The sequence below is a fragment of the Phalacrocorax aristotelis genome, chromosome W (assembly GCF_949628215.1).
Source record: "Phalacrocorax aristotelis chromosome W, bGulAri2.1, whole genome shotgun sequence".
Taxonomy (NCBI): Eukaryota; Metazoa; Chordata; class Aves; order Suliformes; family Phalacrocoracidae; genus Phalacrocorax; species Phalacrocorax aristotelis.
In genome coordinates, this window is record NC_134310.1 from 7,714,233 (window position 1) to 7,741,219 (window position 26,987).

General features: G+C 48.7%; 2 protein-coding genes across 7 annotated transcripts in view; one reads left to right on the top strand and one right to left on the bottom strand.

Annotated features, from left to right (window-relative positions):
- The window catches only part of ADAMTS10 (ADAM metallopeptidase with thrombospondin type 1 motif 10), a 77,172-nt gene that overhangs the window by 48,550 nt on the left and 1,635 nt on the right, over positions 1 to 26,987 (bottom strand). For 2 of the 6 annotated variants that reach the window (XR_012657637.1, XM_075076699.1), the window contains exon 1: positions 9,529 to 10,013. The exons of 1 other annotated variant lie outside the window; for it this stretch is intronic. The gene's annotated coding sequence lies outside the window, so the exon portion shown is untranslated. Of the gene's footprint in view, positions 1 to 9,528; positions 10,041 to 26,987 lie in introns of those variants that run through there. 3 more of the 6 variants (XM_075076703.1, XM_075076702.1, XM_075076704.1) reach the window with 3 other exon arrangements.
- The window catches only part of ZAP70 (zeta chain of T cell receptor associated protein kinase 70), a 30,013-nt gene continuing 18,737 nt past the window's right edge, over positions 15,712 to 26,987 (top strand). The window contains exon 1 of the mRNA XM_075076706.1: positions 15,712 to 16,227. The gene's annotated coding sequence lies outside the window, so the exon portion shown is untranslated. The remainder of the gene's footprint in view (positions 16,228 to 26,987) is intronic.

The following is a 26,987-nucleotide window of genomic DNA, read 5'->3' on the forward strand; positions in this document are numbered from 1 at the left end:
CCTTGGCAGGCGCCCCGTGAGCGGCTGACGCTCCCCACTCCCCGCGCCAAGGTGGCTTTCGCCGCGTGAACCCGTGGGCTGCCCGCATAAGGAGGCGGCGGGGACGAGGGGAGCAGGGGCAGATGCCGCCGGGGCCGGTGGCAGCTTTGAGGTCGCCTCTTACCACACCAGAAACACACGAGAAAGGGGAGGGCTGGGGAGGGGGGTTAAAATTCAAGCTCGAATAAAGCAAAGAGAAGAGGAGAAAAAAAGAAAAACAGATGACAACTGTTACTAATTTCAACATCGGGGCTGCAGACAGAATTCCCTGAAAGCCCTGCTTTTTGGCCAGGGAGGCAGCTTTATGGGAAGGTAATAGGAAGCAGATGGGCTTTGCTCGGGGCCAAGAGGAAGGTTCAAGGTGCCTCCTAGTGCAGAGAAGAGGAATTTAACTGCTTTTAAAGATGCAGGGCCCGGCAGCTTCCAGGTTTCTTATCCAACTTTTGCAAATTATAAGCTCAGGTGTCCTTTTCTTTTCTTTGAGAGAGAAATAAATACAAACACAGATTTCTGCTTCCAGCTTTGCCCGGAGGGAGGAAATACTTGCAGCACACCCCACCAGCCCCCAGCCCTTCCACTGACATCTTCCTGACGTGCATCGCCTGCGAGCAGCACGAGCAGTGACAGCAGTGAGAGCAGCGCCCTGCGGCCGCACTGCTTCACCCTGAACAGCGTTTCTGGGAAACAGCGTTAACAAATTAATGAAAGTCACCAGCCCTCATGGTTACTTCTTATTTCTTCTGTAAAACGGGATGCCAGCACTTCCCAACAGTGCTGGGGTTATTGCAAAGACTGGCCAGCTTCAGCCCCGGCTCCCTACTGACCCTGCCACCGGGCTGCATGGGACTTGAGACCCCATGGGAGGGCAGCTACGTGGTCACCATGCACAGCCTATGCATACACAGCACTGTAGAGATTTCTGCTCCTCCATACACTCCAACCTGAAATTGTCCTACCAGTTCTAAAGTTATCACTGGGGGGAAAAGCTGCAAACACACAGCTTGTTCCACAGGCCTTTTTTTCTTTGGAAACCAGGCTAAATATGGTGGGGACTGCAGGGTGCTGGCATGTGTGGCTCCCACGCCATGCCAGTGCCATGGAGAGGCACTTGGCAGCAGCATCACCAGATTTCTCAGGCTTGCCCACCACCTGCATGGACCCCCTGCTCCATGCAGTGGGCTTTTACCTACTGCCTGTTATCACAGCTGCCCACTGTGGCCACACAGCAAACCTCGCAGTGCCTGTAGCTCATGGATGCTGATCCTAAAATCACCATGTTTTCTGAAAAACCAGCCCCCTTCTCACCTGCTGTTGCTGCTTCATAGAGGCCCCCAAGTTTTGGCTGTAAACCCTCAGCTGAAATCTACTTCCCAAATACTGCTGCAAGGTGGGAGGACGACTCCTCCGCATGGCCTTCAGGGACTGTCCTGGTTTCAGCCCACGCTGCTCTGCTCAGGGGACACTCAGAAAACTGCCACATGCCTGCTGTTGCCTGACCTGCAGACGAGTGCTGTCAGAGCAAGGTGACACTGAGACCACCAGCCCCATCTCTGCCTCATGAGAGTGAGCTCATGGTGGGGCTCACAAAAAGCACAAGGGCTCAGGAAATTGTTTAACTGGGAACTGGAACATCTTAAAAGCAAAAGCCCTGGTGAACTCTGCCAGGCAGCGGCTGAAGGGAGCCTTGCCCAGGTCTCCAGAGGCAACTCAACAGCACTTTTGTGTGGTCAGTCTTGCAGAGAGCTGCACAAGCCAGCGGCCACCTCTGGCAACAAGGTCTCCAGCACGCATCTGAAGGCAGCTAGCAGAAAGCCAACCCCTAGTGACCCAAGCCAGCTTTTCTGGCACAAGAAAACACAATCAGGTAGCTCTGGCCCAATATAAAAAACTCCCACATACCAAAATCAGAGTCTTCAAGGAAAAGTAGTCATTTTCTTGCACTTTCAACCAAGCCGATCAAACATCAACTTCTATGCAGCCTATCTGCATGCCTAATTTAGCAGACTTCTTGGTCCAGATCAGAGGAGCCGGCAATGTCAGCCAGTCACTACTGTAGCAAGAAATCAGAGCTCAGCCCTTACAGCTGTAGATGGACAGGGCCTATTTGCCATTCATGGCCAAAGGGGGCATCTCCTTGCTCGCCCACCCCACACCCGGCCGCACTCCATAGCATCAGCTCTCCCATCTCCACCAGCACCTCTGGCCTCTCCTTGCCGTTTGCAGTATAAGGAGAGGAAGGGAAGGGCAGCGGGGAATGAGGAAAGCCAACGATGACATTCCTGCCTCCTTTCCTTGAAACCTCTCCCAGATCACTTCTCACCAGTTCTACCTCCCTTCTCATCTCTCTATGTACCCCAGGGTATGGCAATCTGCTGGTCCCTCCCTCCGGGCACTGGGTTGCCATTGCATCTGTGTGCTTGCTGCTGGCCCGCTGTGCTCCCCCGGGGCAGCGGGCATTTAACGCGTGTGCAGTCACCACCCCAGCTCCTGGCATGTTCCTGCACGTTCCTGGGGACAGAGTAAACAGCACTGCTCCCCCCCACTGCGCTGCACCTCCTGCAGCAGAAGGTGAGAGGCCAGGCGGGCGGTGAGCATGCGGGGAGATGCAAAGCTTTCCGAGACCTACCCAGCTTCCAGCAAGAGACCGTCCTGATATTCCCGACAAAATATTTGGCCGGACTGCTAAGTTGAAAACATGCTGAGTTGCAGATGGCAGAATTCTTTCTGCAGTCATCCCGCCAGCATGACACGACTTCCACTGGGAAGTAATTTTGCAGCTCTAGAGTAACATTATGGGTTAAAACCAGAAAAATCAGAATTAACTAGTCAGCAGCTCACTGCTAGGAGCATTGGCTGCAGAATGCAAAAAATGGGTTAAAGTCACAGGTCTGCAGAACTGAAAACAAGAGCTTGAACCTTAATCTGCTTTGCTGCTCCAAGCCTGGCCTCTCTGGGGGCACGGCAAGCAAAGAATTAGAAACATGTAGTTAGCACTGTTCACCAGAAAACAGCAGCCTCCAGCCATGGGATGGTTACTGCCTACACTGCTCTACAGCAACCCTTTAGGATCCCCTCACCAGCTCTCTGGTTGCTCCTGTTATTGAGCCCACACTGGAGTAAGGACAAGAGCTTTTGCCTTTTTCTTCCTTGCTGGCATCCACCAGGCTGAGGGGACCCACGACACTCGCTGCAGCCCACCTCGCTTGTAAGGGCTGTTTCACCTCACCCTAAGAGAGGTTCTTTGCAGTCACCCATCCCAGCATCTGCAGGGTCAAACTTAGAGTTTGCCCAGAGGGAGATGCTGCTTTTTCACTATTAAAATAAGATCCAACCCAACCAAAGGTGCTCACCAGCAACGTGGGAGATCCAGACTGATGCTGCTGGTCTGAACCTGAGTGGTGAGGGGTCTGAGCCCAGGTCTCCGTCCTCCTGCCAGCACCCTGGTACCAGGCTGGGTGAGCAGGAGAATGCTCTCGCTGCCTTCGGACCACCAGCTCCCTCTTACAGGCTCGCTGCTGCGCGCCACGCCGGGCCCTGCTGTGCTCTAGCTGGGCACACCCTCTATCCCTTTGTACAAGCAAGCTTCACAGGGGTTTGGGCTCACTCCAGTACTGTGTGGGAGTATTTTTTTTTTAAAACACGAGAATTATTTTACAGTCAAGTCTATTCAGTGCAATCTTAGTGAGGAAAGGACTGAATTACCCCCTTGCTCCTCTCCAAAATCCAGCGGGATCTTTAATTTCACCAGCAAAGGGGCAAAAGAAACCCATGCTGAAGCGAGGGTGTACGAGTGGAGAGCTGGGAGCACCGACCTCTCCCTGACACCAACTGCTTTGCTTTCTGGAAATACTATCTCTGTTACATAAGGATCTGGCCCTATCTAGAAAGCTGGGGTCATTGCATCTCTCCAAGTGTGGTAAAATGCTCGGAGGTCCTCAACAGGAAAGCAGGAGAGAAGTGCCAGCTCATATCATCATCAGGGAGGGCTGTTCAGCACAGGATGGTGCGAGCCCCAGGGCTGAGCCCAAATGTAGCTGCTAGATCAGTCAACTTGAGCCAGATATAAGGTGGCTATCAAGCAACCCAATGCTCCCAGCCTTGGACATCTTTTGCTTTAAGGAGATGACTCCACCAAGCAGGTCCACTTTCAGACAGGAGTTATGCAATTTTTTGGAGCCACTCCATGTGACCCAGACTTGCTGGCCCCCTGCCACCACTCTCCTTGCTGGCTTCAGCCGTGCAAAAACCAGCAGAATTAAAAAGATGACCGAGCAGTCATTAAAAGAAAGTGCATCTCACCTACCATACAGTGCCCCTGCCAACTACACACATGCACCATGCATGACAGTACGCACATGTTACCCACATGCATGCAGGCCACAGCTGCAGCTGATTGTGTGCGGCTTTGCACGAGGATACACGCTACTGCAGGCACATCTGTGCTCAGTACCCACACACCCCTCTGCATGTCATCGTGCACCGCCGATACCTCTAGATACACCATGTGTGAATGCTGGTTTCATATCTAGCATCTCCATGACTGCGTGATTGCCTTCATAAAACTACCCCTTCTCTCTGTGGGGTTCAGAGAAGCCAGGAGAGAATCCAGATCTCCTGGGCACAAGCAGCTCCCTCCCCATGCTCCTACTGCTCCCCTTGCACCACCATGGAGCAAGAAACAGCTCTGCTGCACTTGGGATGCCAGGAAAATTCCCCAGGCTCTCAGAAGGGCCAGGAGCACTCACAGCTCTGACGAGGCAGGGAAGCAGATGCAGCCACCACAACAGCCCGGTGCAGCCATCTGCATCCCGGCAGAGCTGGCTCCCGCAGCAGCCCTTCAGCAGTCTTTGTGCTTACACAACACAGCAACACAAGGCACCGAGCGTTGGGGTTGCATGAAGACAAACACCCTCCTGTGCCAACACTGAGCTCCACTCACCTGCATAACTGCCACCAGGTCTCTCCAGGAGGGATCTGGTCTGAGAAAGAGATGTGCTGTTGTCCCTGTTCAAGCAGTAGCACGTTTTACATGGGTATACCTTACAAAGGCCTGCCACAGCTCACACACCAAACATGGCACCCTAAATTTGACTCCTTTGACAAGCTGGCCTTAGGGCAGGGCCATACCCCAAACATCTGTAGTGCTATACCTGTACTCGGGACCTCCAACAAAGACGTGTCTGGAAGTACTATGCTAGAGGGCAGAGCCCACTACAGCCCCTCTCATCGCCTGCCACACCACACACATCCATGGTACGGCACAGTCTCATATGCTGAAGGTGGAGAGACAAGAGATACCCACTGAGCTTCCCAAGAAGAGCATCTGAGGTGACTTGTGTTACCCAGAAGAGCTATGAAAAGCACCACAGGACCTGCAATGAGCACGGAGGTCAGCAGCTCCTTCTACTACCAACACGGCACAGCAGCATGTAACACCACACCCAGCAGTAGCACAGCCCTGGACTGAGGAAGGGATCCACAGCACTGCCTGTGTCCAGCACCCGTTGTTGATTTGGTCAGACTGAAGTGAAGAATAACTGAGGTTGGAAGGGACTCGAGGAAATCTCTGGTCCTACGCCACTCAGTGAACAGGGTTAACTGACATTAGATCGCGTTTGGATGACAAAATCCAGGCTGTCTTAGGGGGTCACCTACAGAAATGGCTTGGGGGAAATGCAGTGAGCTGTGGAGCAGGACCTTAAAGCAGCAAAGTCAGTTTGGACCACAGTGCCCTTCAAGGAAACTAGAAACATGCCATTTCAGAGAAGCGGCCGCATCGTTGGTGACACAAAGGGAGGGGAGCTCTGCCTGGCCAGAGTGGCTCATCCTGATCCGCTCTACCCACTTGGCTGCATGCTTCCAGCACCTAGGGACAGGGACCCCTCCTCTACAGACATGCAGGCAGCACCCGGCCTCCCAGGGCACTGAAGGCATCACGTGAACACACAGCCAAGCTTCTGCTGCCCTCCCCACAAGCAGGTGAATGCTACTGGCTTCGTGTCATTTCGCAAACCAAGGCAAGAGAAGTGATTTGGGGACAGCCAAGCAGGCAGTCTGTGCAAGAGCATCGGGCCCCCTTTGTACAAGGCAGCATGACCACAACAGCGAGAACGCACAGACCCCAAGACATGTTACCATGGACGAACGTGCCAGGGTGGCTCGCAGCAGGATGAAGTCTTGCAGACCGCATCGGGCTATGGACTCCCTCCAGCCCTTACAGATCTGGAAGATCTGCAGATTTCCAGGCTCCAGCTGCCCTAAGCAAGCTCTGCTGTGCAGAGAGTTTATGGGCCCTTTTTCCCTCCCTGCAGGTTCTCCATTCAGGGAAACATATGGCCCAGATGGTTTGGATTTGGTGGGGTATGGCACGGTGCAACAGAAAATATGCCGGCTCACAAGCATGTGTGGCTTCGTAACGAGGAAGCTGCAGCCCAAAGGCCACTGAGTACATTTCTGCGTGCCCGGCCATGGAGGAGCTGCCTTCGTTCATGGCCAGGGGAACAAAGAGCCGCTAACCCCAATAGGACTGAACTCATCGTTTGCACTGTGGTTTTGACCGAAACCACTTTCGGGTAAAGTCTTGGCCCTGTTGAGGACAGTGGCACAACTCCACAGCAGGAGGCCAGGATTTCACCCACAAGTTCAGCTCAGCTGGAACCAACATTTATGAATACTTGAGTGCAAAAGGATTTGCAGAACTGCATAGGAATAGATTCATTTTAACTCATTTTCCCTTTAAAAATTAAGCTACAATGGAAGAATAAGAAACACAACAGCAATAACGGTGGGTTGCGATGATAAAGAGAAGCGTAAAGACACTGTATAGTCAGACATGTCATACACGAAGCATTCTTTCCCCCAGCCTGGAGGAATGCAGAAGGTAAGAGTAGCAGCAACAGACCAGCCGGACGGAGACCCTGCACTTAACACGTGCCACTGACATCGCTCCACTGAAGTCAGAGAGAGCTGAAATATTTTGGCAGAGTTTCTCAATGGAGAATCTCGCAATTCTTGAATTGGTTGCAGATTTAATTGAAGGCGCTCACAGTAACCAGATGGAAAATTTGCTTTGATGGTGTCCCTTTAAAACCTTCTTCAGTGTTGAAAAATGAGTCTGTATCCAGGCTGGTGGTTTTCCAGTGTTTCTCACTCCCCAGTCACGGCATGAGATCCAACCTGCTTACAGATTCCCAGGAAATGTTTGTAACTGCTCGCCCTGCAAACATTTCCTATGGTGGTGGGGTCAAGTGAAGATCTTTTTGGACTTGCATATCTTCAGCACATTTGAGCTGACATAATCCAAATCACCAGTGAATTGTTTCTGAAAACCTAACAAATTTAGTCCAAATTCTGTTTGTTTTAAGTTCATTTGTGTTAACTTGAGATCTAGGCAGGACAGGACGTGACAAACACATCCTGCGGTGTTTCTGGCTTAGAAGGAACTAATTGCTGGAAACTTGGCAAGAAAAGTAGTTTTTGGAATTGGGGGTTTCAGATAAGCTTCAGATAAGTGCTTGAACAGAATCATCCCCTGGGTGGGCGAGATGGAACCTGCGCTTGAAAAGCCCTCCGTGGAGCTGCTCCTCTAGGCAGCTGAGCCCACGCGGTCTCTGGACCAGGGCTTTGTGTGATGATAAGCACACTTACTCCTCCCTGTAACATTCTCTGGGTGGCCTTGAGCCATCAGCGATAACAGAGCCTCTCATGTTACAGGTTTGCATGTTGGTACTTAAAAGGGCCTCTTGCATGACTGGCAGACACTGTTTATGTTGAGCAGGCAATACCTTCCCTTAGGGCTACACCTCACCCCATCAACTGCTCGCTCAGTCGCAGCTTATCGGGGTCTTTGTCTGCCAAATGAAACAGTTCAGCCCCTGAGTCTTATCTGGAAAAAGCATGATTTACAGGAGATGACAGGACCTCTCCTATCCACCCAACAAGCAGCTGCTTGGGGAATGCAACTGGAGACCAGCGACAAGCGCTGGAGGTTTGAGGGATCTAAGGAGGAGAAGGAAAGGAGAGGGTGCTGCCGTGGGGGCAAAGCAGGAACAACGGGAAGCAGAGGATGGAGCAACTGGAGCACTCAGCATGTTCCATATATGGAGAAACTTTGTGACACTGGAACAACCTCCCAAGAACTGGAGGAAGCCTCACTGACAGAGGCATTTCAGACTAGTCGGGGCAAGGCTATGGTGAGCAGAGGGAACACCCCTGCGCTGTCTGGGAATTACCTGGGCGCCTGCGAAAGCATTTCCCCTTCTACCATCTGCAGCACAGGGGAGACCACAAGTGAACAAACACTTTAAAAATCTTCCTGCTATCACCTGCCATGCACTAGACCGCACGCTGTCACCACATGAGCTAACGGGAACGTTAATGAACAGAATAAGAGACGGGTCTCTGGTGAGGCTATCTCCAGCCAATATGGACACTGGCATGGCCTGAAACAGGAAAACAAAGGCCCTCTGAGGCTTACATCCCTGCGTGTGCTTGACCAGAAAAGCCCCCAAAAACAAGCCTCCATTTGAAATTTTAACTTTTGCCGCACAGCCGGGGCTGGCGCTGAAGCAGGGTACCTGCCCCGGAGCGCGGCTCTGACCAGCACAGCTCCGCACTTCCCTCTTGGTTTGATTCTTCCCCTCTGGAAGATATTTGCTAAGGTTATTTTATAAACTCCTTTCTATTTATAGCACAGCTCCTTCAGCTCTAATGAGATAATCTTCTGGCATTTCACCATCACTAATATTTACTTTGATGTTTAAAATAACATGTTCTGAGGGATTGATCTTTTTAAAAAAACCTTTAAAATATAATCAGAGCAAAGAAATATATGACTAGGGCAACGGGGCCAAATGCCTGGTGATGCACACAAAGTTAATGACATTGCAACTTTTTCAGGGCAGACAGTTTATAATCCTCAGACCACATCGTACGGGAGGGAAAGAGGCATTGGCAGCTCTTGAAGATGGAGAGAGACAGTGAGAGAGGGAGAGGGAGTGCAGTATGTGTTTATTCTCAGGAATGAAGACAGCAAGGAACGTATAATTCTGCGATAGGGATTATAGCTGTTGCTTTCTGTAATTGAGAGTTTCACCCACGGCAGCTCTGCATAAGAGAATGGTATTTTAGAGCAGCAAACATGCAATCAGATAGCTTAATGCAATTAAAAAAAAAAAAAAAAGTGGAGCGGTGTGGGGACGGGGGAGGCGAGGGAGGCAGCGCGAGAGCGCAGATGCCTGACTCCTGCTGTCTGCAGACACTTTGAAACACAACCCTGCATTTTTATGGAAACTCTGAATGTTGGAGAAGGGTGAACATGGTTTTCATTCTCATAAATGTTTTTCCAGCGTGCATTACTCTTTGGGCTCATTCCTTCTTCAGGGAGACAGTTCTGACTTTAAAGAACATTCGCGTTCCGACCACCCCAGACCACCCCACTTGGACCTCAGAGAGTCTTCTCTGGAAAAATTATTTTAAAGAGTGTTTTACCTTTTCTAGTGTTTTCCCTTCTTTCTTCTTTTTCCCCTTTTAATCCTTGAACTTTTTTTCTTTTTCCCAGCAGCAGCCAAAAGCTTCTCTCTCCCCCTCTGTCCTGTGTGTGTCAGAAAGTTTCCAGCCTGAGGGTTTATGTCGCCTTCCTCAATAACCTTCTTCTGTCAGACTCAGGCAGTGCTGGAGCTAGAGGCTTTGCTAAAAAGTCTCCTTTCAGGAAGTGAGCAGTAATAAGAGAGCAGCTCAGAGGCAGCATGTATAGGGGCTGCTCAAAAAAAAAAAAAAAAAAAAAAGAAGAAAAAAAAACTTTGCTCAGGAATTTTGCCAGGATTATAAAAAAAAAAAAATCCTCAAACCCACAAGGCTGTAAAAGTCCCGCCCTGACTGCTGACATCAGTGCAGAAGGCAGGTCTTGCCTGCAACAGTATAAAACTAATCGGCTAAGCCTTTCTGCAAAGGAGCAGGCAGCGATCTTCCCCGGGCAGCCCCGCTTCGAGCAGTGCCCCAGAGGCGATGCAGGCGGCTCCCTGGCCAATAAAACATCCCAATAAAAGCGATAAAGCAAAGAGGTCATGCTGATGGGGGCAGACAGCAGACAAAACAGATAAAGCAAGCCAGGATTTTTGTTTGTTTTTTTTTTTCCCCAACAATGAACAGCACTCCTATCCTTCGTTTTAACCACGGCTTTCAAAATGGCTTTAAGAAGGCAGTGCGTGTCTGATGAAACGGCCTCAGAGGCAGCTGTGCTCTACAGTGATGTTAGGTATTGGCTTTAAATTTAAAAAAGCCCTCAAGAATTTGATAATGTTTTAAGAAGTCCCTTCCCTTCCGAGTTATGTCATTTTCGCCCTGCTGGCTCTTGTGATGCCATAATTTCTCTTGTTCTGCTGCCACCATGGAGCGTCCCACAGAGGACAATACATTTCTAAAGTAAAGAATAAACATTGCAAATAAAATACTGCTTGTTTAAAAACAAAGCTCTCTCAGGACACATAAAACAATAAGCAACAATAAAGGGCAGGAGCTCATTTCCTTCTTCCTTCTGAAGTTGTCTTTGAGATTAGAAAGCTGAATATGTGAGCCTTGGTAAAGAGTCAATTACCTGGCAATTCTGCAAATAATACAAAAATGGGCCCTTCCAAATTGCCATGTGCTGCCCTGCTTTTCCCTGGACAGAGAGAGGGGCCTTGGGGAAGGACACGAGGAAAGGATGGCAGCACCAAGCAGCGGACCTCCAGCCTGAGCCCGTCAATGCGGACAGAGGGACCGAAAAATTATCCCCAAAGAGTCTTTTACCATAGAATCATTAAGGTCAGAAAAGACCCTTAAGATCATCGAGTCCAACCGCTAACCTATCACTGCCAAGTCCACCACTAAACCATAACCTCAAGCACCACACCTACCCTTCTGGAGACTCCACCACCTCCCTGGGCAGCCTGACAACCCTTTTGGTGAAGAAGTTTTTCCTAATATCCAGCCTAAACTTCCCCTGGTGCAGCTTGAGGCCATTTTCTCTCATCCTATTGCTTCTTACTAGGGAGAAAAGACCAACCCCCACCTCGCTACAACCTCCTTTCAGGTAGTTGTAGAGAGCGAGGAGGTCTCCCCTCAGCCTCCTCTTCTCCAGACTAAACAACCCCAGCTCCCACAGCCGCTCCTCATAAGACTTGTTCTCTAGACCCTTCACCAGCTCCGTTGCCTTTCTCTGGACACGCTCCAGCACCTCGATGTCCTTCTTGTGGTGAGGGGCCCAAAACTGCACACAGTACTTGAGGTGCAGCCTCACCAGTGCCAAGCACAGGGGCACGATCACCTCCCTGCTCCTGCTGGCCCACTATTGCTGACACAAGCCAGGATGCCATTCGCCTTCTTGCCCGCCTGGGCACACTGTCGGCTCACGTTCAGCCGGCTGTCAACCAGCACCCCCAGGTCCTTTTCCTCCAGGCAGCTCTCCAGCCACTCCTCCCTAAGTCTGTAGCGTTGCACGGGGTTGGTGTGACCCAAGGGCAGGACCCGGCACTTAGCCTTGTTGAATCTCATACCGTTGGCTCCAGCCCAACAATCCAGCCTGTCCAGGTCCCTCTGTAGGTCCTTTCTGCCCTCCAGCATGCTGATCGACACTTCCACTTAGCTTGGTGTCATCTGCAAACTTACTGAGGGTGCCCTCAATCCCCTCATCCAGATCACCAGTGAAGATATTGAACAGGACCGGCCCCAACGCTGAGCCCTGGGGAACACCACTCGTGGCCGGCCGCCAACTGGATGTGACTCCATTCACCACCACTCTCTGGGCTTGGCCGTCCAGCCAGTTTTTAACCCAGTGCAGGGTGTGCTTGTCCAAGCCAGCTTCTGGAGCAGCCAGCTTCTCCAAGAGAATGCTGTGGGAGACAGTGTCAAAGGCCTTACTAAAGTCCAAGTAGACAACATCCACAGCCTCCCCCTCATCTACTAAGTGGGTCACCTTATCATAGAAGGAGACCAGGTTAGTGAGGCAGGAGGTCCCTTTCATAAACCCATGCTGGCTGAGCCTGATCCCCTGGTTGTCCCACGTGTGCTGTGTAATGGCATTCAGGATGATCTGCTCCATGACCTTTCCTGGCACCAAGGTCAGGCTGACAGGCCTGTAGTTCCCTGAACTACAGTATAACTACTAATATAACTACTAGTATAAGAGGATTTGAATGAAGGGTAAAGGGGTAGAAAGTTGCCAGGGGAAGATGTAACCTAAGACTTAGACCAAGCTCCCTGAACATGAGACCCCTCTGCTCAGGAGCAGATTGCAAAGGGGGGCTCTGGGAGGGGGGTAGAGGGTTTGCACCCTGTGAAGCATGGCATGGATGCTAAGTCTGCAGGACAGCCAGCCCCTCCAGACCATGTGTCCTACCGTTGCCCTTCTAGGAACATACATTGCCAAATCCACAGGATCCGGCCCTGGGGCAGGCCTGAGCAGCCAGGGCTCTTGGCGATGGTCCTGGGTGCCACCCAGGCTGACCCAGCTCTAGTCTGTAACCATCTGACCATTAGATGGGAATGGAAAAAGGAAAAGCCACAAAGGCCTGGCCAGCCCTATGTCATAAACAGATGCTGGCCGTGGCATGCCTAAGAAAAGGGATTAAGAAAAAAGCAAGAAGCTGTGGTACTTTTTGCGGTATAACATTCCCTGCTATCATTAAACTAAGTGCAAGGCTGAACCGAGGCCAGAAGCTGTATCTTTGCATTTAACAGCCATAATTCATTTTCTTCCATGAATTTGTGCAAACCCTTATTGAAGCCCTCTGAACTCCACTCCTTGGATGGTGCAGCAGTATGACCCAGGCAGGAGATGCCTGGGAAGGACCTCCTGAGCCTCCGCTGGCCTGAGTACTCGGTATTGCCCTGTAGGTATGCTCATGCTAACAGCCCTGAGAAAACAAGGAAAAACATCCTTGGCTCCCAGAAGGAGATGCCTGATGGTGGGAGTTCGCAGCCCCCAGCTCCACTCCCAGAGCTGCCCAGCCCCAGGGGCATCCCAGCACAAGCACAAAGACCACTCTTCTTCACAGGCATTCAGACTGGAAAGGCCTGGCTCTCTGTTTGAAAACCAAGTTCAAAGGGACTGCAATTGCTGGGCTGGATTTTTGGCTGGTTCCCTGGGCTGGGTGGAAAGAGCCATTTCCTTCCTCCCTAGGCCATGCTAGCCATTGTCTGAGCCCCCAAAGCACATACACAAAATCATAACTAAACAAAGTATTTGGGGTTTAATTGAATGCTGCCACTTCTGGCCAGGGAAAAACTAATTGCTCAAAGCGTGGCCTAGGGCCATACCAGGGGCTTTCTGTCTGCTAAAGCTCGTCTCCAAACATGCTTGGTGCACAATGAAGGGGGACAGAGGCTGCAGACGCTCATCTTCCCTGCTCAGCAGGGAGCAGCTCAGTGCTGCCCATCACCCTGCCTTACCAGCGAAATTTGCTTTTCGCTGATGTGTGTGGCTCCAATCCCTCCTGGATGCAGTGTTAGAGACTCCTGACACACAACCTGTGTGCTTGGGGCCAACCCTCCTCAGCCCTGTACCCAAAAGCAGTACTGCTCTGAGGACCCTCTCATACTCGTACCAGGCCATACCAACTCCTCACCTCAAAAACTAGTTCTTGCTCCAGTCTGGACCTGTCCTGAAGGGGTGATGGAGCCACCTCAGAGCTGCACACACCTTCCCATGCCAAGGCCTTGATCAAATACTCACAGAAAAGAAGCAGAGGGTATTGGACTCCACCTGAAAAAAAAAAAGTTTCACAGGCAACCGACAGCCACAATTCGTCTCCAACAGCAAACAGTGCCAGCCCATTGCCTCCTCTCCTTCTAGGATGAGAGGATGATGATGCATTTCCAGGAGATGCTTGAAATAGTCTCCCTCTGGCTCCCCTGCATCCTCACTCACTGCTGGGATGGAGGGGAGCCCTGTGCTCAGCACAGCGCCAGGACCCAGTCCCTTACTCACAGCAGCCTGGTGACACTGCACCCTCCTGTGGCTACACATGGCAGAGGCTGCACACTCAGATCCTGTGAGGTCCAGGCTCAGCACCAGACTGGTAGAAACCCTGCAGGGATGATGCACTGAACCCTGGGGAAAAACAAAGAGCAGTGTTTCCAGGCAAACCTGGCGCCCTCGCTTCTCGGTGGTGCTGGCTGATGCCCAAATCCATCCAGCATGCCCAGCTGCAGCACCAGGTTGCATAGTACTGAGCCCAGTGCTCATTTTAAGGCTTGTAAAGCTGCAAATTGTCCTGGTTGCCATTAAAACAGACAGGGAACAATGCTGAGGCCTGATGGAGTAATTCTGTATGACCATTTTGTACATAAATAAAATTAAACTCTCTCTTGTATGTCTAAACTGCAAAGCCTGGGCAAAGTTCCCAGTGCTGGCTATACATCACAGCCTGGCCTCAAGTCCATGTTGGGACTAGCTACTTAGGCACTGACTAACCCTTTTTATGGTTGTACAGTACCTAACACAACAACACTCCATTCAGTCTTTTAGCTACTGCTGTAATAAACAAACCACTCTGCTTTGTTTGTAGCCCAAATACTGCAGGTTGAGAACCTGCAAGTGAAACCAGCTGTAAACAAATGTTTTTGGTTTTCCACTAGTGTAGAGACATGCAAGCTAATTGCCCAACAGTAAAGCTCAGTTTAATTAATCCCAGATGTTAGATAAAATTGGGTTGATGTCTCCCAAACTTGTAACTCAAGCTTGAAAGAGCCACCGCTATCTTTGAAAGCACAGCATCAGAAAGCAATTTTCAGGATCATTGTACATTGCCTAAACATTGTGGGCATTTTGGGCAAAGTTAAAATGCGCAGGTAAGCTCTCAGAATTGACAGCTCTCTCCTTGCACTGGTCGTGTATGTTGGGATGCTGCATTTTCACTGTTCTAAACTGCCTAAGTGATTCATCCCTTCTATCTCCGGATCTCACCTTGTTCTTGGAAAAACCTTTAATATGGATTTCTGAGTAAACATTGTGTACAGCTCCACATCAAAATGGAAATAAAGGGATCCTCAAGGGGGATTTGGCAATGAAATGCCATACAGTTGAGTAATGCTCAAGGATAGCTTGCATTTTGCATATCTAACCCTATTACTCTATGGTTTTATTCCAATCAGTTTGAACATCAGCAAGGTCAACCTGCACGATCAAGGCCATAGTCCCAGCCTCTATACTACAGTCTTCTGCCTATAACAGCAAGACACTTCAGGATTTCCCATCCATCTCACTGGCACACCTCTTTGCATTCAGCAGAGAGGTCACAGCACTGTAGCCTTTGTCCCCGTTCACCAAAAGCTGGCACTGAACACTGACCTTTTACCCATCTCTTCCAGGCTAATGAGCTGTCAGGTGGCAGTGAGCTGTTTACCAGAGCTGGTGATCAAACAAGGAAACTTTTCCCCTTTGGGAGACATGGCCCTGAAGAGCAGCTGAAAACCCTGCCAAAAATGAGCACCATTTGGTGGGACTGGTGTTGGATGGTTCCCGGCCCAGCTGTTAGCATTATGGCTACTTTGGCACTACAAAGAGCTACAGAAAGCAAAGCAAGAAAAGGAGTCTAGGAGAGACTTCTTCACTTCCCGAGCCTAAGCCTTGACCATCACAAACCATCAGTCCAAAGCAGCCCTACTCAGAGGGCCCTTCTCAGTAGCCTCTGATCTGGGTGTGGCAAATCCAAAGAAACCAAGCTCTCCTCCCCTCCTTGTGACTTCCAAGGGACACACCATGGCATGGCAGAGATACTTGTGCAAAGAGGCTCACTTCCCCATGAACATCTGTTCAATGGGCAAGAAGAGATCTTTGCTCTCCAGACAATGTCTTTCCCCAATACCTTTGTTTAAATAACGACAGCTCTTCACCACCTTCCTTTGATTTGGTTTCTTCCATAGGAGACCCATGCCCTGGCAATGAGAAGGTCCCAGAGCTCTTTCACTCTTCAGAGCTACACAGTTTTTTTTCTCTTCTTTCCTTTCCTGTGCAACAAGGAAATAGGTCACATTTCAAAGAAACGAGCAAACGTAGGTTAGTGGATGGTGCGGCCCGTTCCCCCCTCGCATTGAGTTTGGAAGATATTTCTCACTCGCCGAAGAATATTTTCCCCTCTTCTTTCCTTTCTTTCTTCAAAATTGCTGTGACGAAGCCCTGACAAGACACCCTGCCCATCTACAAACCAGGTAAGAGGCACTTTTTTTGCTGTTGGTATCTTCAGTAGCTGTTACGTGACATGGCTGCTTTGTTCCTCATCTCGTACCTTTCTGCACGCCCTGGTAGCGTTGGGCATTTAGTAGCAGGAGGAGAGATCCTGCAAAATGCTGGTGTTAATAGACCCAGATTAATTCATCATGCAAACACTCTAGCTTTTCTACTGATCACTCCATTTGTTGAGGAAAAAAACTGGTGTAAGTTAGGGGGCATCATATTCTTTTTGAAGTTGCGGGGATTTAGATAGGTCAGAAATGCTGAAATGATGGCTTGTAGTCCAATATTCAGGGCTATCCATTCTCTTCCCTTTACCTCTGGACATGACATCAAAACTTGTCTCCTCTGGAAGTTTCTCTTTAAACTGCCTGCGAGCCTCAGTGGCAACGTGGGAAGACTTAGGATACTTGGCACCTGCTGAATAATGCTCTAAATCCTTGAGAAGGACTTCAGAGATTTCCTAATGACAAATATAACAACAAGTATACTCAGAAACAGAGGCCTCTGGCAAACTCACATTTACTTCCTTTAATTTCTTTGTCATCTTGTCTGTTATAGCTCTGCACTTTTCTGTGAAAACAGCACAGTTCCAAGTCCCGTCAATTCAAGCACCATCCATGGTGTTATGGAATAAACTAGAACAAAGGAAAGTTGAGATTAAACCTCAGAAACCATTCCTAATGGGCAGATCTAGTAGACTGTGGAATAAGAGCCGCAGGGACAAGGGAAACCCATCACATAGGCAGAACTGGAGAGGGGACTGGAGAAAAGATCAGGCAGAAGGCTCCTTCGCTGGCAGGGGGATGAACAAACTGATCTACAAGGCTATGCTTCCTGCTGTGTTTATGATTTTTGTATTTTGAACCTTTCATCATCCTTTTTCCTCTTGAGAAGAAAAGGGACTCAAGCCTTTGAAAAGCTTGCCGATGCTCCTAGGAACAGGATTTCCTAAAGAAACATGGATGATGCCACAGCAGTGTTTAGTTAATCCACACATATATGCATGTGGGTGTTTAATGACTTCAATTAAGACCTTAAACAGAAAGAGGATTTTCTGAGAACTGTCAGATAATGAGGATTATACCACTGGTTCTACACTGCCCTGTAAGGCAACCAGCTTCACAAAGAGCAGAAAACCTTTGAAGTACCAGGCTCTGTACATGATCTAAGTCCACTCAACCAGCTGTGTAAAACTTGGCTTGCGCAGCAAGTCTGAGAGGGCCAATGTGGTCAGAAAGGACAACAGATGCATCAGTTAAGCCAAGCTTTGACTCACACAGACCCCAAGCAGGCAGGATCAGCAGCACAAAAGCAGAGATGCCAATGGCAAAGGATGCCAATGAGATTTTTTTTTTTTACCTCTAACAATTGTGTGGGTCTGAGTTAAGTAACATGACTGGGTACAGAAAGATGCATGAAGCAGCTGTTAGTAGGTGAGGCACTACCACAAGGCAATGCAGAAAATTCATCTGGAGGGTTGGAAATACACAAAAGTACAGATAGCTGTAACCAAGTAATTTAAAGCCCCACACTCTTCGTCTAGCACTTGCTTTCCCAGGAATCTCTGGTAACTCATACAGTAGCACTAGATGGGCTATTTTAAACAGACTAGGTTAGGAATTAAGTATACTACTTGTTTAGTACTTTCCTCACCAGTGCAGGAATATGCATTTTTAAACAGTTTTGATCACTGGATGTGCTTAGTCTTGTAATACCCCCAGAGGTGCCAGGAAAGGCCCTGCTGGGTATGGAATTGCATGGGCGCAGCAGAGACCGAGGCCAGGCTGGAGAGAGCCCAGAACACAATACAGATACCAGGGGCCATGGAGAACAAGGGCAGCTTTCTACAAACTCCATACAGAGCTAGCAAACAAAGTTATAGATACTCTAAGGGAGGTAGTAAAGATAAAGCATGAAATAAGGTCTTGGATAACTCTACTTCCCTAAATCCTACTTGAATCATAGGAAAAAAAGTCTTTGCCATTATTATTTAAAATAAACAAAAAGCCCTGTGCAGATCTAGCCCATTATTTCTCTATGCCTCAATTTTATGCTTGGAAAATGGAGCTAGCAAGCTGCCTGTTAGTGGAGCATTTCAACATTCAGAATAGACCTTTCATATAGGAAATGACTGATGGTGAACGCAAACTTCCACTACCACTTGCAAGTCACACGCTTTGCCCAAATGCATGCTGGTCACATGCAAACGCATACTTGCCCTTCAGAGCTAAAAAGCTTTTGCAAGAAGAGCAGAGCTGGTGAAGTCCAAGTCTTTAGTTATATTAATTTTCCTCTTCAGAAGTTTCCTACAACCACCCTGTCTGTAATCCTGCGCAGTCTGAAGTTTATGTTTAATCCTCTTAACACACACCAGTAAAGGAACAGTCTCACTCTGCTTTGAAGCAGTATTCAAAGTAATCCTGAACAACAGCAACGAGGCAAAGTTTGCACTCCCACTCTGATGAAGACCTAGCAAGACTGTCACTAACCACCAGGACAATATTTTACACCTGCGGTTTTGGAAGCTCAGCTGGGTCTTGCAGAATTCTGCTCCTTGTTGCAGATTAGATTTCAAGCTCGGATTCATCTTTTGTCTTTTAAAACTCCAAACAGAACAAGTGACATGCAATAAACTTTGCTGTCGAGTTGCAGATGATTGTTAGGCTCTGAGCTGTCTTTCTACCTTATTTGCCTAGTTTATAACCTTAAAGCCAGGAGATGCCAGGTCTGCCGGTGCAGTGCCCTTGGCTCCAGTCAGACACAGTGTAGCTTATCACTGCTCTGGCCCTTTCCTACAGGACTGAGAAGATATTTCCTGGGATGGTAAACGTGCCCTTGGCAATACAGGGACCATCTCGCACTTCCCTGTGGCTACTTTAGTGATCTGCAAGTGCCAAAGAGCAAGTACGGGGACCTTAAATTCATCACCTAACAGTGAAGCACAAACTCAGACTGCTTCTGCTCCTGACTGTTGAAAGGAACAGGGTTGCTAATTGCCGTCATCTCCCAGTTCCTGCCAGGGCAGCTTAGCCAAAGACCTAGTTTCGTAAGTCACAGAGGACTGAGGCCTCTTAAGCCAGCCTGCATAACAGCCTCTGGCTTCCAACAAGATTGGGATACCTGATTTTCTGCAATTCTGCTCATCAGCACCTGCCTTTGCATTATGTTCACCGTGCAGAGATAGCTGAGCTTGCTTCGGTACTGCACACATCTGGCTGTGGTCACCAGGTGCGATACAGATATAACAACTTTGCAGGCAATAGTTATTCAAGGCAGCCACAGCTACTAAACACTTCTCCATGCCATTCATTAGCCAGACCCTGCATGACCTGAGCAGCCGATTCACCCAGGACCTTCTGCAGGTGCATCAGAACATAGGAACCCTTTGCAGCAACCCAGTACTTGGACACTCCTGAGCATGCAAAAAAACCACCCTCACAGGACTGAAGGTATCTGCAACTGCGTAGCTATTCTGGACCTGAAGGGATGGCAGGAGGGTTTATAAACTCCTCTCAGCTGACGACAGATTAACTTTAGCAGGGACAGATGCACATAAGCCACAGAGCATGAATGCTATAGAAGTTGAACCTTTAGGCAAAATCTTGTACCTTGGGACATATAAATAGCTCTTTTTATTCTGAATGATCCTAAAGTACATCAGAAAGCAATCACTTCATCTCCTGAGAGCCCCTGAGGGGATGAAACACAGGGTTGTTGCAGCAAGTTAATAACTCGAACATATTTAGGGGTCTGGCACAATAAGTGGCATAAGAACCTTCATATAATGCTGTATTTTTCTGAGAATTCCACAGAATTTTAAAACAGCACAAAAAACTTCAGTTCTGAGCCTCATTGGCCAAAAAAAGCATGCATAAAGACAACAAACTGCCTATTTTCCTGTGGCCCATCCTAGATCATCCATAGATGCAGCGTGCTTACCGTGACAGGCAGCATAATGTGAAAGCAAGCATGTTGCTTGGGAACACTTCACCCCACAGCATTACCATGGCACGAGCTCTTCTGCCTCCCTCAGCTTCCTCATCTGCAGGAGAGGGATCATCAATGCCATCCCTCAGCTGCCTAGAAATATAGAAGAATGGGAAGGCGGCATATGGGCGCAGAGCACACTCACCATCAGCACATTTTCAAGGACCAAAGTTCTCTTCACTCTGGACAAAGCCTGGGGTGAAGCCTTTGAGGGGCCGGGGAAGGGTGCCGGCTCTTGGGAGAATCACTCGCTACCTGACAGGTTTTCCAGCTGCAGGTGCTGAAGCACAGCAAGGTTACAAAGGAGGAAAGAGCGATTTTAAAGCCTTCCTGGACACATACTGAGAAAGTCATCTGTCACAAGAGTTAAAAGCCTGAGGCAGAACATTGAGCCTTCCAGTTCATCTACCAGGAGCACTGGCAGGGCAGCTCAGATCTCCACTAGAGCTGCAGCAGGATGGAGTCCAAGGGACACACTGGATTCTGCCCAGGGCTGCTGGAAGGGTCCTGAGTCAGGCAGCGCTGGATGAGCGGCAAAACTGCAAAGCAGAAACAACTGAGCAGCAAAAGAGCTGAGCAGCCGTTTCTGGGGCTATGTTATCCACTAACTCTGAGTACTCAAGCACCTGGATAATAGCAGTGAACAGTCTTAAACCTTATTTTATGAAGATTTGACCAAAAAAAGTCACTCTCCCCAAGCACTTAGAGTTGTTGCTGCCTGTCAACATTTAACCAGACAGAAAAGCAAGTGACAGACAACAATGGAAGAGATACCAGACCCATCATCTATCAGTCATTGACTCAAACCTCAGAGAAAGACCTTCTGCATCTGAGATGCCTAACACCACTTCACTTTGCCCAAGTTCAGTCTCCTGCTCTTTTTGGCCAAAATGAGAGAGAAACTGGCTGAGTATTTTAAACCCTTGAAGTGATTTAAAAAAAAAAAACAATTTATTTGTGCTTCTGAAAAGCTTTTAAATAATCCCTCAGCAGAAGCCTATTAAGTAACAAAGTTATGATAGGTTGGCCAGTGAAGCCTATTCAGTTTTTTCCTTGCCCATCTGCCATCCTGCTCCTACCCACCTCTTCTCCATCTCATTAGAAAACTCCCTGTGTGTGGCTCTGGAACAGATCACACTGGAATCTAAGAAGTTGTTGAGATCTGCAGGGCAGGAGGAAAGTTAGTAAGATTTTTTTTTTTTTAAGTAAAAATCATGACCCTTTTCCTGTGAGATGTTTGTGCAGATCCTGATGATTACTTGAAGACATACACATATGGTTTGCCCCTCATTTTTTATCTGAGACGATAATCTTTCATATGCAGAGCTAAGGAGGCAGAGGTATAAATATTATATGACAAGTAGAGCATTATTAACTTAATGAAATAGAGCCCTAGGGAGGAGTGTGAAACTTGCACATTTCTACAAACCAGTGGAAGAAGCATCCTCCCCAGATCCTACATTAGCCATTTGAGGTCCTGAGCTATTGTCGTGTCAAGAAATAAAGGACAGAGGGGTCTCGGCGAGGGCCCTGCCAGAGTCTAACTGTGCAGAAGGGTACTTGGCGCAGACTCCAGCACTGTGGCTGAGCTGGGATAGGAGCCAGCAAATACTGCCTCGAGGAACATCGTTTTGATGCAGGAACAGACGATAGTCTAGGGAAAAGCCCTACAGCCACAGCAAAATGTGGCAATAGGTGCCAGAGGCAGAGGCAAAATTTTCAGGGGTGTTCAGTGCTTCCTGCATCTCTCCGAATTCATGTTACAAGGGCACTTCTGGGAACTCAGCTGGGCCCACACAGGGCAGGGCATGCCCTGCACAGCTGCCAGCGCCTTGGCTTCCCTGGGAACTGGAAGGTCTTCCACTGGGTCTCTGCTGAGAGCGCTGAAGAAAAGCCTATTTGCAACTAATTTTTGCTGCCGAGACACACCCACTATGAAACAAGCTGGGAGAGCAACAATTCTGCTAGCAGCACCCGAACAACTGCCAGGCAGGGACATCCAGCCTGTCCCACCAATGGATGCAATCCAGCAGTCTGGAGGGCTCTGCACGACAAAGCCCCATTCCTTGAATTATTTGTTTTGATAGGTTATTTGCATCTCACACATCCATCTGACAAGGGGAGGTTGCAGGAGGGTGAAGCAGAAGCTGAGTGACCAGGTTTTCTGTAATACAACATTAACCCTCTGCTGCTCATTTTAGTTTCTTGCATCCAAAAAAGAAAAGAGGGTGGGTGCTTGTAACAGGATGTTCAGCTGGAAGGTTAGTTCAAAGTCCAAAGTTCCTTGGTGGAAAAGTTAAGGGAGATGGTGCATTTTGCCCATGGCAAGAACAGGCTGAGCACAGGAAGACATTGATTAATGCAACCTCCCATTAAGAGCATAGAAAGGACAAAAGCTAAGAACTACCAGACCACAGAGAATGAGATTTTTTCACCTTAGTCATCACATAGCTGATCACTGAGCCTCATTATAAAGATGTGCAGGAGTATACTTACTGCTGTGCCTGTCACCCTAGTCTGCAAGCAAGTAGAGGACTTTGTTCCCATTTCAGACACTGATGTTCATCAAAAGACCACCAAAAATTTCAACAGTGGAAGCAAAATGCTTCTGCATTCAATGTTTTTCAGTTTTCCACAGAACATCGGCTGAACTGGAAATTACACTGGCCAGAGAAAGAAATTGAAAATATTATTTTCCCTAATGGAACTCGGAATTGCAGAAATTAGATATGGGAAAGTCCTATTAGCTCATCCCAGTTTGTTTCTGCTTGTAGAAGATTGTTCCCTACAGTACGTTTTCTGATCCAGTGTTAAGTGACTAGCAATGGGACTTCCACTATTTGCCCTGTTCCACATCCTGTGGGATCTTGTTAGGAAATGTTTCTTGATTACCAGACTTACTTTCCACTGATTAATATCTTCTCTTTTATCCCCGTATCATCTTATTGGCACGTCCGAAACAGCTTTTCCTCTCTGAAAGATGATCATGCTCTTTTACCTTGCTCTCAAATTTTCCCGTCACACTTGGTCAACAACTAATGTGCATACTCCATCCCCAGCAGCTGTATTCATTAATCAGTCCAGTCAGGCCCTCCATCGCTTTCATTGCTCTCTCCTGAACTTGCGATATTTCCAACACTTGTAGTATCAAATCACCTGCTGTAATAAGACATCTCAGTAGCAAAGTGCTGGGATCATGTTTGCCAGCGGTACTGAACCACATAGGTCATCGGGTTTTTTTTTTTTTTAACTGCAGAACTATGCTTTGGTCTGTCCACGTAAACAAAGTCACCTTTGTATGTCTGAGAAGCAACGAGTGCACCCAGTGCTCTGCCAGCCTTTTCCCCACCTGGCAGCAGCTTTCATCCACTCGTACAGTAATATTCTGTTCATAAAAGGAAGCACTGTGGCTGCAGCGCTGGTGGTGAACACCAGGTGCCCAACACATTCATTTTGTCATGTTTGGGTCTGCTGCTAGCCCCCTTCACCTGGGCCTCCAAAGAGAGATTGAGAAACCTTGTGGCTCATGACCATTAGCCCCCATGGCACTTACTGCAAGCACAGAGAAGCTGCTTTGGTGTCTCATCCAACTTTCGCGTTGGATATTTATACTCTGCCTGTCTACATCCCCTCTAGTAGTGCTAGAGAAGGTTGTCTCCGTTTCAGGCACTCCTGTGCCAGCACAGCAGAGCACAAAAGCTGCCATGCCCCGTATTGGGGGCAGCTGCATTGGAAGATGAGGATAAGCCACCTCTAACATCTGCTTTGGAGATGTCTGAAGACCCAGCACAGCAATGCTGGCTCCGTACGTGAGCTGTAACACACACCCGACATGCCCCCAAGCAGGGCCCCTGTCCACTGGCTGTGTACAGTTACGGGGCAGCTCAGGGCACATGGAAGCCTCTGTTTGGGCAAAGCTCAGGTGACCAACGCATGGCAGTGATGCAGCACCACTATGACCCTGCTCAGTACTGGCTTGAACAGCAACTGCCTGCTTCCCTGTCCCCATCCTCCTCCTCTCCAAGGGGACTTGCAGAACACCAGGGATGGCTTCAGAGGCAGATTATAAACCAGAATAAGTTTATCTGCATAGAGATACTGTCCAGAGTAAGAATGCCTAAAACACATTTTGTATAGTAGACAGAGGAGAAGCCAGGTAGCTTTGGACAGACCAGCCAACGTCTGACTGTACCACATAAAACAGGCCAACCACCACAGCAGAGGAGAGTCTATGCTCAGGAGGGAGATGTTACTGCTTCCTCTCAAGGCTCAATTAAGGCAAAATGATTAAAAGGACTGAGACCCAACCAGCAGCAAAGCACTAGCCTACGAGTCAGATGCAATGTATTTTCAGTGAATCAGGCTTCCTCTTAAATGCTTCATATGAGTTAAACTCTTAACTGAAGGTCACCCAGCAGGCGGGTGAGCCCCCCCATGTCACCTCCAGACAGCTTGTCTCTTTCACCAGTAGATCCAATAACCCAGCACCCTACCAAGTACAGCACAAAACCTCAGGGCCCCAACAGAGTCATCATAGCCCAGGGGCTGCAGACCCCTGTTCACTAGGAGCCAAGGATCAAGATTTTGGAGCTCTACACCTGACCTAATTACAACTGTGCACACATCAGTCCTCCTCTCCTCAGTTTGCCTCTGCCTTCTCTTCCCCCTGCCTCTTCTTCCTCCTGGGCTTTCAGGACAAAGACTGCGCATCGGAATGCGGTGCCAACTGTGGCTGTGATCTTTCAGGGAGTCTCTAGGCACTGCAAAAAATAAGCGCTGCTGAACTTCAAGCTCAGCTATTACATTTATTTTAAAATGGCAAACGCAAAGCATAAATGCAGATGTTTACGTAATAAAAACACCGTCATTTTGTGGTTGGAAATAGAGTTGTCAGCCACTTCACCACCCAGAGCAGCAAGGGGGGCAGAGGTGAGAAGGTATGTTGTTCAGAGCAGCATTGAACCTGCTCAGCAGGTTTCAGACCTTCCAGACAAGGTACCCACTCAGCACCATCAGAAGGACCCAAGCCAGTGCAGAGCACAAACTTACTTCCAGTGAGACACATCACAGCCAGTGCTCGCACACCGATGCGGCTCAAAGCCCTCTGCATCACCTTTACTGTGCCCTCCTAAAGGCTGCGCTACCCACAGTAGTGCCAAGGAATGGGCTCAAGCCACAGGCTCACCATCAATCCCTCACGTAAAGACTTCATTCAATATTTCTGCAGCTTGCCGCTCCCCAAATGCTCTGTACTGGCAGGATACAGTCTCTAGGCCCATGATGTTGCGCACTAAGTTGTTATTTCAGCAAAAGCCCTTCATAAGGTGTTGCGGTTTAGCCCCAGTCAGCAAATAAGCACCACACAGCCGCTTGTTCACTCCCGCCACCGCAGTGGGATGGGGAGAGGATCGGAAGAGCAAGAGTAAGAAAACTTATGGGTTGAGGTAAGAACAGTTTAATAATTAAAATAAAATACTAATAGTAATAATAATAATATAATGAAAAGGAAAATAACAAAGGAAATAACAAGCGGCAAAACCTGGGGGGAGGAGAAAACCCCCAACCAAATGACAAGTGCTGCAACTGCTCACCACCCGCCAACTGACACCAAGCCACGATCGCTGCTTCCCCTGGCCAGGTCCCCCCAGTTAATATGTTGGGCATGTCATCATATGATATGGAATATCCCTTTGGCCAGTTCGGATCAGCTGTCCTGGCTGTGCCCCCTCCCCTCCCGGCTCCTTGTGCCCCCAGCAGAGCATGGGAAGCTGGAAAAGTCCTTGACTAGTATAAGCACTACTTAGCAGCAACTAAAATATCAGTGTGTTATCAACACTATTCTCATGCTAAATCCAAAACACAGCACTGTACCAGCTACAGTGAAGAAAATTAGCTCTATTCCAGCCAAAACCATTACCTAGTAATGCAGGAAGGCCAGGTAGAAGCAAGCAAAAAGCCCAGAGCTCTTCTCTTCCAACTTATGCATGTCACTGCAGTTTTCTGTCACTGGTTCCATGAAACCATCTGCTAGACCCAAAACCCAGAGAAGCCTGCTGGAGTACTGACTTCTTTCTGGGTAGTTGTCAACACCAGCTCCACCTTGGTGTCAGGGACAAGTTCTGTGCTTACTCAACCCCAGGACAAGCATCTTGACATCATTTGTTTAGGAACGATGACCCATACTTGAGTTATCAGACCACAGGAGCACTCAGGATACCAGGCAGGAAAATGCATGTTACTGTGTTTAACTACGTAGGTTAGACCCTAATTAAAAGCTGTTCAGGATCAATGGGTCTGGAGCCGGGAGTGTTTTCAGTGGCTCTACAAAGGAGCAGCAGGGTGTTTTCACAGCCTTCCAAACTAAACCCACATGCAACAGATGAGCACAAGCTGCCTTAGGCCAACACAGTGACTTTCCTTTACCCCATCACGCAGCAGTGTCACCCTGCTCGTGGATCCCAGCACCCCACCTATTCCAGAGCTGCCCTGAGGGGGAAGCTGCTCACCAGGGACATTTCTTTCTTTATATTCTGATTTATCAGGGTCTGCCAGGCTCCTACCTAGGAAAAACACTTGTTCAGGGATCTTTTCATAGAAGAGAAGCACTGGGTAAAGAATAATACCCCATTCCTTAGAGAAAAGCCAAGTATTTAGCCCAAACTGCTATAGTTAGTGGCAGAAGTAGAGTCAGCTCTGTGGCCAGTGCTCACCCAGTGCCATGCAGACTAAGAGCAGCCCCTTGCATTCC